This window comes from Lissotriton vulgaris, chromosome 2_1 (genome assembly GCF_964263255.1).
Source record: "Lissotriton vulgaris chromosome 2_1, aLisVul1.2, whole genome shotgun sequence".
Lineage (NCBI taxonomy): Eukaryota > Metazoa > Chordata > Amphibia > Caudata > Salamandridae > Lissotriton > Lissotriton vulgaris.
In genome coordinates this window covers 726,699,282-726,710,348 of record NC_141687.1, presented here as the reverse complement: position 1 = coordinate 726,710,348, position 11,067 = coordinate 726,699,282, and the positions used below count along the sequence as shown (strand labels likewise).

Sequence of the window (11,067 nt, the reverse complement as noted above, 5' to 3'; positions counted from 1 at the left end):
TGAACCAGCCATAAAGGCCCGGGTCCAACACAACCCCCTTCCAGCCAAAACGCAGGGTAGACCGATCACCACCGTGATGGGCTTCCCTGCTTTGGGCGAAAGAACACGGACACGGGCCCGCCACTGCCGGGACACCGTCCTGTTCCACGCCACTGTGAACCCCTGGGATTCCTTCTCAAACCACCATCTGGAACAACTGGGCTACCCCACTGGTACTCCCTAGCTGTCCGCGGCCAGGACCAGGCCCTAGGCCACCCAGGTGCCACTGGTTCCTGCCTACTCACAAAGTGGGGGGTAGTAACCCCTGGCACATAGTAGCCACTCTCCACTCTTCTTGTCTGTAAGACAGGGCCAGACTGCCACTGGTTCTCCAGCCTAGGGTCTACAACCTCAGGCGGACCAGGAGTCTCAGGGAAGGCTCTCCTCCCCCTACCTCTTCGTCTAGGGTTCCTCCACCTCCTGCGAGGGGTACACCTAGAACGCCATTCCAACCCAGGGTTTAACCCCTCAGGTTGCTCCGGGGTCAGAGGCGGGCTCTCCCACCCTCTGCACCCCCTTCCAGAGTTCTGCACCCTCCCAACTGGAGAGGTACCCCTGGAAGAAGCACTGGCTAGGACTCTGGTTACAGAAGTCCCACCCTTCAGGTCAGGCCGATCCTGAACCTGGCCTCCCAACCTTCGGTCTAAACCCCTAGGTGGGATAATTTCCTGGCACTCCAGGACTTCTGGGGACTCACTCACCATCCCCCTGAGGCTAACACATGACTCATGTGCTGTGTGACTGTCTGTCTGGCGCAGATCTCCCGACCCCTGTCCACCTGACAGTGCGGGCAGATCCCCCAGAACAGAAGTGGTGTCACCATGGTCACTAAACGGGAACTTCGCCCAACTGGGTAGTCCCTGACCCACTGGTTCTCCCACTGGGGAACTCCCCCAATCACTCCTCACTTCGGACTTCCGTGCCCGCCCAACTGGAGTGGCACTGCCGGACACTAGAACCACTGGAACACTATTTAAATATACTCCAGGTTCTCTAGACACTAGGGGATCACCCTCAAGGGGTCTAACAGGACAGCCTAGATCCCTAACCTGGTGTTCCCTCAAGAAACCATCCAGGTTCTGAGACTGGGTTTCGGGCACCTGGGAACACTCAGTCCCCCACTCACTCTTACTCCACGGAGACAAGACGTGAGCCCCTTCACCCCTCTCGCTACACTGGGACCTAGCTGGGCTATTCTGAGCCTCTTCCAACACACTGGTCTGGAAGATACCTAACCCACTATTCTCGGGTTCACTCACCCATGACGTGTCAGAACCACTGGCACCTTCCCAGCGGTCTGCTTCCTTTGCAATGTCCCAAGGACACACGTAGTCACCTCTCGACAGGTGTTTGCGCAACTCTGGCACAAAACAATTGAGCAACTGCTCTCTGATAACAAGGTTGAGTAGTCCATCAAAATCAGGTTCCCCATGAACCTCTAACCAATCAAGCAGGGCATCATGACAATCATCCACATAATCCGCCCAATCCTGGTGAGGCAGTCTCCTACTGCTCCTGAACTTCAACCTGTATGTGTCCTCTCGGGAACAAGGTACCACTCTTTGGAAACGGGGCATGGCACTTCCCGCACCAAACTCTCTCTTGCTGCCACCACTGGATCCAACCCTCCCTGGGGAATCCAGAAAACTATGACTGCGGTCAGGGGATAACCTACCCTCTAGGGCTATCTTCTCCCTGGCCAAGGCCCTCTCAGCCTCTGCAGTCCGCTCATTCACACCCAGCTGCGCCATCTCTCTGGCATGCTCTAACATGAGTTTCTCCATGGCCAACTGGTGCTCCCTCTCTTCTCTCCTATCCACCCACTCCTCTGGGGACAGGGAAAGGGATGGGGTGCTACATCTGACACTGGACCCAGCAAGGGACTCCCTATCTAGGGGGTACTCGCTCTCTGCTGGTGCCCATTCACTGTCAAACTCACTCTCCACATCAGACTCTTCAGGGCTCCCCTCAGACCCACCACCCTCATGGTGTGCTGTCCGGGCCCTCTCCCTCTCACTGTGCTCACGCTCCCAGTCACTCTTCTGCCACAGGATCATGTTATCCCTAAGCTTGGACTGGGTGTCTGACTCACTCACTGGGATGTCTCTCTCCTTACATAACCGTACCAACTCATGCATACTGTACTTAAACAGACCACAGAGGTTAAAAGGAGATTCCATCTTGACAGGATGCTCCCAGACACGTGCAACACAGGGGACTTAACTGTCAGAGCTGAAGCAAGAGCACACGGTTCAAAGTATTTCAGCAAGCTCCCTACTAAAGAGAACTCACACTAATCTGTCCAGGCAACACACCATTCATCCACGCACACCCCCCCCTCGGACCGGTAAGGCAGTTTTTACCACCCCTGATTTCTCAACCTGACCACATGTGACACAGGTACCAAACTCTGGGAGCAGGGCAGGGGACAAATGTACTGGACACTCTTTGGAAAAAGAAATACTAGAACTTCAAAGGACATTAAACCCCGACATGTAATTATCTAAAATGCAGAGCTTTGTAGTGTGGCCTGTTGCCACTGCAGTACAACGCAAACACAAATCCGGATCCTCACCGCCTGCCACCAATGTTAGAAACGGGACCCTGGCCGGCCAAGGCTCGCGTCGAGGTCAGTCAGGGATCACCATTTCTAAAGTCAGGGCAAGGGAGTCACACACCAAGATAACCCCTACCCGCCCTCTAGGTAACGTGGCGCGAGCAGCAAGGCTAAACTTGGAGGCTATGTAGGTTAAGTGTTTGCGCGCGCACCCAGCAACAACACCCAAGGCCCACCACAAAGGAAACTCCACACAAGGTTATATAAAAATAGCCTTTGTATTATATCAAAAACACATTAGATAAAACATACATTTGGTTACACTGTGCCAACAGGCACGGGCAGAATTTACAGGGGGGATATTTACAAGACAGGGCCACCTGGACCACTGTCAGGAATCATCACTTTTTAGGAATACTAATTAGCACATAGAACACTTTTAGAACCAAATGGAACATGTAGCACAAATTAGCACACAACCAGTAATTACTGGTAAAGCATAAGAACCTCCTACGCAACCCTAACCACCTTAGGAAACTATTGCGCAGGGAACAAAAGACCTCAACTAGCAACACCTGTACTAGGAGAAAAGCAACCACCTAGGAATCACCAACATCTAGGGGTATAAGCATAGGAACATTACACATGATGCATTAACATTCAGCGGTGTAGGGAAGGAAAACACATGATGTATCCAAACACATTCAGAGGTGCGAGCACAAGAAAACACATGATGCAGAACCTACATTCAGCGGTGTATGCAAGGAAAGACACATGATGCTTCAGAACACATTCAGAGGTGCGAGCACAAGCAATTGCGCAAAACTTCATATGAGCCACAACCTGTGGCAGTCCCTGTGTCCCAAAGTCAGGGCAGGCTGTAATAAGCCAAAAGTACACCCAGCCTAAACGTAGCAACTGTCCACTAAGTGCTGGACAGTTGTAAGTAACACGGATGCCAACGTTGGAGCCTCGTGGGCTCAGGAACAACAATGGGGCCAAAGGAAAATGGGGGAGCCTCGCAGGCTCTGGACAGCTGAAGAAATGCCCCCTGAGCCCTCTCAGGGCTCTACACAAGACTGGCCGTCGTTGGAGCCTCGCTGGGCTCGAAACATGCAATGCCCCTGAGCCTTTCTGGGGCTCTAAAGCAAAAGGTGGGCAATGAGCCTCTCCGGGCTACCAAGCACAGAATGCGGGCATCGTTGGAGCCTTGTGGGCTCGAAACCAGGAATGGCGCCTCGAGCCTTGCAGGCTCGTGAAGACAAATGCCCAAGGGCGTCGGAGCGGCCCGCTGCCAACCGGGGCCGCTCTAGAGGTCTCCACTCTTCTGACGTCCCTCTCGGGGGACCCTGTCGCCTGCCGTGCTCTCCCCCACCCTTGCACCTCCCAGAGCAGAGGAGCGACCCGGAGCCCGCTCGCACTCACCGGCTGTTGGAGGCGGCGGCTCCTCGCGGCGTCAGCTTCTCTTCTGCTGGGCTCTTCGGGGTGGTGGCTGTAGGCGGAGAGCTCCCGCTCCTCGGGACTCTCCGGGGCGGCGGCTGGACTGTTCTCTTTTCCCTGGCTCTCCCTCGCGTCTCGCTGCGGCGCCGAGGGCGGGACTTCCGATCCTTCGCGCTGGGATTGGCCAGCCCACAAGCTGCTTCTGGGTCGTCGCAGGCAGCGCGGCGGCCCGGCGGGGGCTTCACACACTCCTGGGCTGCGGCGGTGAAGTCTCTAGTGGCAATCCTTCGGGGCAATGCCGGGTGGGCACCGGCTGGCCAGCAAAAGCGCTCTCAAAGCGCTAACAAGGAAATGCACGGCTTCGCTGGCAATGCCGGGCAGGCACCGGCCAAAGTACCCAGAGCGCTCCTAAGCGCGGACGGACAGAATAAAGCGCTGTTAAGCGCTAGAGGCCAAGCAAAGCGCTTCCAGGCGCTAGGGGAGAAAGTAAGCACTTTCAGGTGCTTGGCAAAATCCAGCAAAGTCCTTAGGTAGGCAGGGGGGCAAGGCTGGGCCAGGGGCCAGCTCACTGGCCCTCCAGGCAGGGAGGCAGCCCAAGTGGCGGTTCCTCCTGGCCCCAGCAGCAGCAGCAGCAGCCCCCTCAAGATCCTAGAAGAGAAAAACTTCAGTGGGGACACAGCCCCATTTTTATACACTGAAATCCTTTGTCTGTAGGTGCAGGGTGGGGGAGAAACCAGTCGCAGCTGGTTCTGGAGCACTCTTGATGGCCCAACCACCCATTTCATTCACTGGGGAGGCTAGGGTCGTTAGACACACCACAGGGGGGCGGAGCCAGCATTGTGTGGGGAAAACCCAGCCCATCCAGGACACAGGTACACTCCTCCCACACATCACTCATGCTAAACTCCCACTCACCACCGGGCAGACCTATCCAGACTTCCTGGAGCCTGGCATGCCAGCCAGCTCCAGCCAATCACGCTCCAGCACCCTCACTGCACACATATCTCAATGTCCAGAAGTAGCACTTCCCTTCTAGACACGTACATGCCGCATACACCATCTTGCAGCATTCACTCTCACGAGTTTATACATACTAAATTCGAGCCTGCACTCCCCACGCATCAGGAACTACCAGGGACACACACATTCCCCATGCATTCCTATGGGAGGGCAGGCCAGCCATACTACACGCACACACTTTCACTCTGGGACCCAGGGAAAAAGTGCGCCAAGCCAGAAATCATGAACACCAGGTCGCCATCGAAAGCAAAAAGTTCAGGGGTGAACCAGCCATAAAGGCCCGGGTCCAACACTTGCCGACAAATTTTCCTATTCGGAAATTCAGGACTTTGCCAAAAAGTTGTAGAGATGCAAATGTAAAGTCTATGGTTGAGGTTGAATTCAGATTATGAAAAGTGGCTGCCGGGGGGCAGTTGTATGTGGAGCGGCCATTTAGAGCTGCCAGGTTCATATGTTCTAGGTCCTTTAAACTATCCATTGCCAGCCTGTTTTGTTTGCCCCATTTGCTTGTCTCCTGTTGTGGTATGCCCCATGCCAAGAACTGCTCTTCTAACAATGAGTCCCTTGCCTGGGGCCCTCTGAGATACATGTTGAAGTCCCCAGTTACTATGAGGTTAGATGTTGACTCCTCTGACAGTATTTTTGTCACTTCTGCAAACAGTAGTTTCATCCCCGCTTTTTTCTCTCGAGGATGTAAGTATACATTTAGCAGGATTAGTTTTCAATTTTGTTCTTTTTCCCCTAAGTCCAGCTCTATTATTTTTATGCTGTTGTTGCCTAGCTGTTTGGCGTCTTTGTTCTTTATTTCACTGATGCTCTTGATTGACGTGTATATCTTTTGACCTCCTTTTAAGTGGCTATATTTAGCATTTCTTGTGGCTGGTAGATGATATGCTTTAAAGCCCTGTATTTGTTGCGGTTGGTCTGACCAGGTCTCTTGAAGGGCAATTTTGTAAAATCTTTGGAAGTAGAGTTGAAGCTGAGTATCAGCAGCCATATTCCCTAAAACATTTACGTTCCAAGAACATATTCTTAGTTGTTCTTTTTTTGCAATATTTTGTTGCATGTTTTGTCATGTCTTCAAGGGCCTTGCATTAATGGTCCTTGCTATCCAATTCCAGTCATTTCATCCAATAGATATTTGAGCTTGTCTTGGGCTCGATGAGTTGGTGTCCATCTGTGATATTGATGAACTTCTGGCCCCCTTCAGGACACTTTCAGTTTTAACAGTTTTTTGTTTATTTTGGAAGCAACAATCGTCTCTCTCTTTTTGTGCCTGACATAGTGGTTCTGGATACCCAATTTTTCCTTGTCTTTTTAGGCATATCCCCCATGCTTGGAAGCTCGGTTCTATCTCCATGATTCTTTCGGCTTTTCTGGCATAGTCCATGTGGTTTTAGTAGCCTCGTGATCTGACAGGTAGTTGTAATGTGCAAACTCCACAGATTCTAGGTCGTTTGTGCTAATTTCCTTCAGGCTACTGATTGTGGATAATAGGCGTAAAATGTTGCCTTGCTTGAGGGTGTCCCCTCTGCCCCTTGACTTGTACTCTGGGATGAGTAAGATTATACCACTTTTGGCTCCCTCCGGCCTATGGTCCAATTGTTCAGGTCCATCTGTGGCTGGTTTGACCTGTATCCAGTCAGATTTCCTTCCTGGTAATGGCTCTTCTACCCGCACGCCTCAAACCTCCATGCTTTCTAATGACAGGGGTCCCTGTGTCAGTCGGGCTCCCTTAGTTCCTGCTTGCGACATTCCCAGCCTTTGGGATTTTGAGGAATCAATACTGTCTGCTGTCTTTGTTCCGTTATTGTACTTAATTTTTCGGTGAATAGTTTCTGTTTGGTGCAAACTATTCGTGCCTTTGCCTGTGTGAATGGAGTTCTGATTTTGAGCGGGTTGTTTGGTTTCCTTGGCCGGTGATGTTATTGTGGTCAGAGTTGGCCCATCTATTTCTGCTTCGTCTTCTTGTTCTGTAATCGAGTTTACCGTTTTAAAAAATGCTTTTATGTTGCTGGTCACCCTTTCCTTTTTTGTTTTCTCCTTCTTTTATTTTGATCCCTGAGTTTTCCTGGGCTTCCTTTCCCCATACTTTGGCCATGAGGACTTTGGTGAAGAATGGTTTCTGAGCCTTTCCCCTGTTGCCCCTTCATATAGCAGGGCTGTGTGTTCACTTGCTCACAGCAATCCCTTCTTTGTGTTTCTGATGGCATCTTGGAGGCTTGTCCTGCAACTGTGGCATAGGTTTTGTTTTTATTATTCTCCAGGCTATTTGGGCTGATTAGCTCACCCCCGCTGCTGTAGTTACTGGGATCCAATGCGCTATTTGCCAGGTTTAAGCTCCCAGGCTGTTCTCCTTGTTGCTAGAATATAGCTTTGTTGAAACGATCGCAGTACCTAAGTTAGCATCTTTTTTTGCGTTATTAGTTGTCTTTTTTAAGTCCGACAAAATGCCCCCTAATCGTCATGTTAATCCATTCTGTTCATTCCTTAAGGAGGATTCTTTTTAACGAAAGGGAGAAATCCTATCCGTTCGCTACCGCCATACAAAGAAGTCGAGACTTAAGCCAGGTAGCAATGCAGCTTAAGTCGACACTGGTGGTTGATCTCCCGACTTGTTTGTATGGCGGTAGCGAACGGATAGGATTTCTCCCTTTCGTTACAACGAATCCACCTTAAGGAATGAACAGAATGGATTCATATGCCGATTAGGTCCTTAATTGTGGTGTCCATTGTAAGAAAGATTTAAAGAGCCCCCCGGAAGAGATTTGTGTTCTACACGTATTCTTGCATAAACTTCAAATGTATGAATTATGTTTGCCCGTTAAGTCCTGATGAGGCCTGGATTGATATGAGGCTGAAACGCGTCAACACAGTTTTGTTGAAGGCACCAACACAAAAAAAGTTTTTGGATTTGGATGACAAATTAAGGACTAATTAGGAGTGCCAGAGAGAGAGAGGTTAAAAGTCTTCTAACCATGGACACTCCTTTTGTTTTGTCTTGTGATCTGTAAATAAGGAATGTTTTCGGATATACTGTAGATAAACATCCTTTTTTTCAAAATAAGTTGGGCAAAAGAACTCTAAATTTGGTTCGAAGTAATTTGTATATAAGTGTAAATGTACAAGTCCTGTTTGTATTTGTATATATGTACAAAGTGTGTATATTTATGTTAATTGTGAGATAATAATACTCTATGAAGAAACATGGTTTAATTAAAAGAAATACTAAAACCATATACATATAGATTATTTGTGTTTAAATGGTTTGTCATAATAGAGAAACTCTACACATATAACCCTTTTGAATTAAGTCCTGTGAAAAATGACTTTTCAGAGAATGGATAATTTATGGTATCCAGTCTTAGGAAATTAGATGGACGTACAACTATTCTGTAGGCTTTATTTTCTCTCTTTTTTTGATTGTATTATATACCCAGAAGCCTATGGGTTATTTGGGTTGCCCCTGTAGTAAACACACTCAAGTCAAGGCAGTGGCAAAAAATCACACTGGTTAAGGAAAGAAAAAAAAATTAGACGTTCCATTCATTTTTTTTGATTTCCCAAAAATAGATTATGTTAATCAATACTTGTAAAATACTATAAAAAATATTCAGAAAACTCTATATAAAATAATGAAGGTGATAGATGGTACATAGGTCTTACTGTGGAAGACATTATGGAAACCTCAATCATTATGGAAGTCGTGTTTACATTCAAAAAGCTTAACTTGCACTCTACATTTCAGGTTTCAAGTGGTGGTTACGCTGCTTGGACTTCGGCTTGAATGAGTCGAAGAAAAAAGATGCTTCCAAGTCACTTGGTGGCGAACTGCTTAAGCTGTCTTCACCGCAGCTCATTTCGTCACACGAGTCCTCACTGCCACATTCATTTAGAGCAGCAGCCTCAGGAATGGTTGGTAGTTCTGGAACACTATAATAGCTGGTGTACAGGTTTTGGGCAGCCCTCTTTGACACAATCCATACTAGTTTTTTATGGACAGACTTAGACCATTCAGGAGAGGAATAATCTGCCAGACATTGAGAAACAAGCTCTCTCCAGTAGAGCATGTCCATATCGTTGATCCTTGAATGCTTTTGAACATTGAGTGCAATTTCAAATAGTTCATTTGATTTTGAGGTTTCGACTTCCAGACTGAGAAGGCACAAAGCTAATACTGAGGGTTTGGCTTAGAAAATACAAGTCGGCAGTTACAGGCTTTCAATTGTGCTTCCAGTTTATCAATACTCAATATTTCCTTCCTTTCTGAGGTATGGCAAAGAACAATAGTATGGTACAGGTGCAAAAAAGTTAAGGCAGTAGTAGCTTTGAATTCAAAGTGCAGTTTTTCTGAAATGATTTTCTCCATCCTCTTCATGTCCGATGAAGTACATTTACATTGGCTGATACAAATTAGGTTAAGGATGGACGGGATATTGCATTCCTGCTCAATAACCTGAGCAGCCAACTGAAAGCAGCAAACGCCAATGCAGGATAAGTGTTTCGGCTTCACCTTCATGAGGGCCAAATATCTGTCCAGAATGTTTATAATAATAACAAAAGTTTCAGTTTGAAGGCCAAAAATGTGTGTTAGGGTCCACAAATCTTCAACTTTTGCATTTCGCAACCTTGGACAAATAGTCGCATCATTACCGTAAGTGGCTTCAATAAGATTAAGGCTTTTTTCCCCTAGGTTGGTACCGTGATTCCTGCTCCAAGTGAAGATTTAACTGCTTGAGTATGAGGAAGGTTTAATTTGTCTTTGGTTCCACAGCCCCCAAATTCTTCCTTTTTTCCAGCTCACAGGTTCGCAGCCGCTCTTCCTCCTCCGCCTTTAAATCCGGATGATTTTACGAAATAAACGGATAGGTAGGGTGGGTCAGAGCGGCCGGGCCATGCGGGGCTCCCCACCTCAGAATGCCATGGTTCTAAGTGGGTTGCACGCTGGAATCCCCACCTACTACGGCAACTGCTGCCCGGATCTAGTATTAAAATGTTGCCTAAAGACCTTGTTATGAGTTTGGTGGTCCGATGGAATGTCAAACTCACTGTGGCGGTGCAGCTACAGCTGCATTGGTTCTCCAGCCACCCTATTCCAAGTAGGGCAGTCAGAATTTCACGGGACCGCTGCAGCTGCCAGGAATCCTCAATCCCTGGCGGTCTTGTCGCGGTCGTGAAGCCACACTATGCTTGGCTGGGCTGCTGTGGCCCCACCAGGCATATTAAGTGTTTCTTTCCTGCCTCACTTTTCATGGTGGTAAGCCCGCCATGAAGAGTGTGGCACCGAGGAAACAAACGTGGCCCTACAGGGCCCCCTTCTCCCTTTGGGGATACATGCAGGGGGGGCACATGTTGTGCTCCCCTGTGTATGCACCCCCAATTACTGCAGGCATGGGCTTGATAGTCCATGCCCTGCAGGAACTTGCCTTGGTCTTCCCATTGCGGTGCCTTTTCATAGATACGTCCATTTGACCACCAAAGACCTCCCACCAGTGACAGAAAAAGCCAAAATCTGGTGAGCTGTGCTCATATGGGTTTGGGAGGTGGGGGAGCAGGGCGTTCCCGCTCCTGCACCACTAAACTCATAATAAGGTCAATTTGTGTCCATAGAGAAGAGGTAAGGATGTTTGAGAATTTGGGGGCAAATTTGGTAATTCTCGAACATTATATTTTAGGTGGGACAAGCAAGGCATAATGGGTGTAAAGTGACAAGACAGAAGTAAGTGGGAGATTTTAGTCTGCAGAAAAAAAGAGATTCCGACCTAGATGGCTAATAGATCAAAAATATGGCCTTATAACAACTCTCTTTAGATACACCAACAAGAGTAGTTAAAATTGCGCGGGTACATGCACAGGCATCATGAGTTAATCCGCTATCTTTTGAGCAGTCTGAATATGGAGTAGAAGAAATTAAGGGCAACTAAAGAATAATGAGTGCCCAGAGATCAGACTTGGGTAAATAACTGCCTGGACAGCAAATTTCTAAGGTCCTCATTGCAGGGCCCTTCTTA

At 48.5% G+C, this 11,067-nt stretch overlaps 1 pseudogene; it reads right to left on the bottom strand.

Annotated features, from left to right (window-relative positions):
- Positions 1-8,607: 8,607 nt before the first annotated feature.
- LOC147731053 (cyclin-G2 pseudogene) lies at positions 8,608-9,646 on the bottom strand (annotated as a pseudogene).
- Between the last annotated feature and the right edge of the window lie 1,421 nt (positions 9,647-11,067).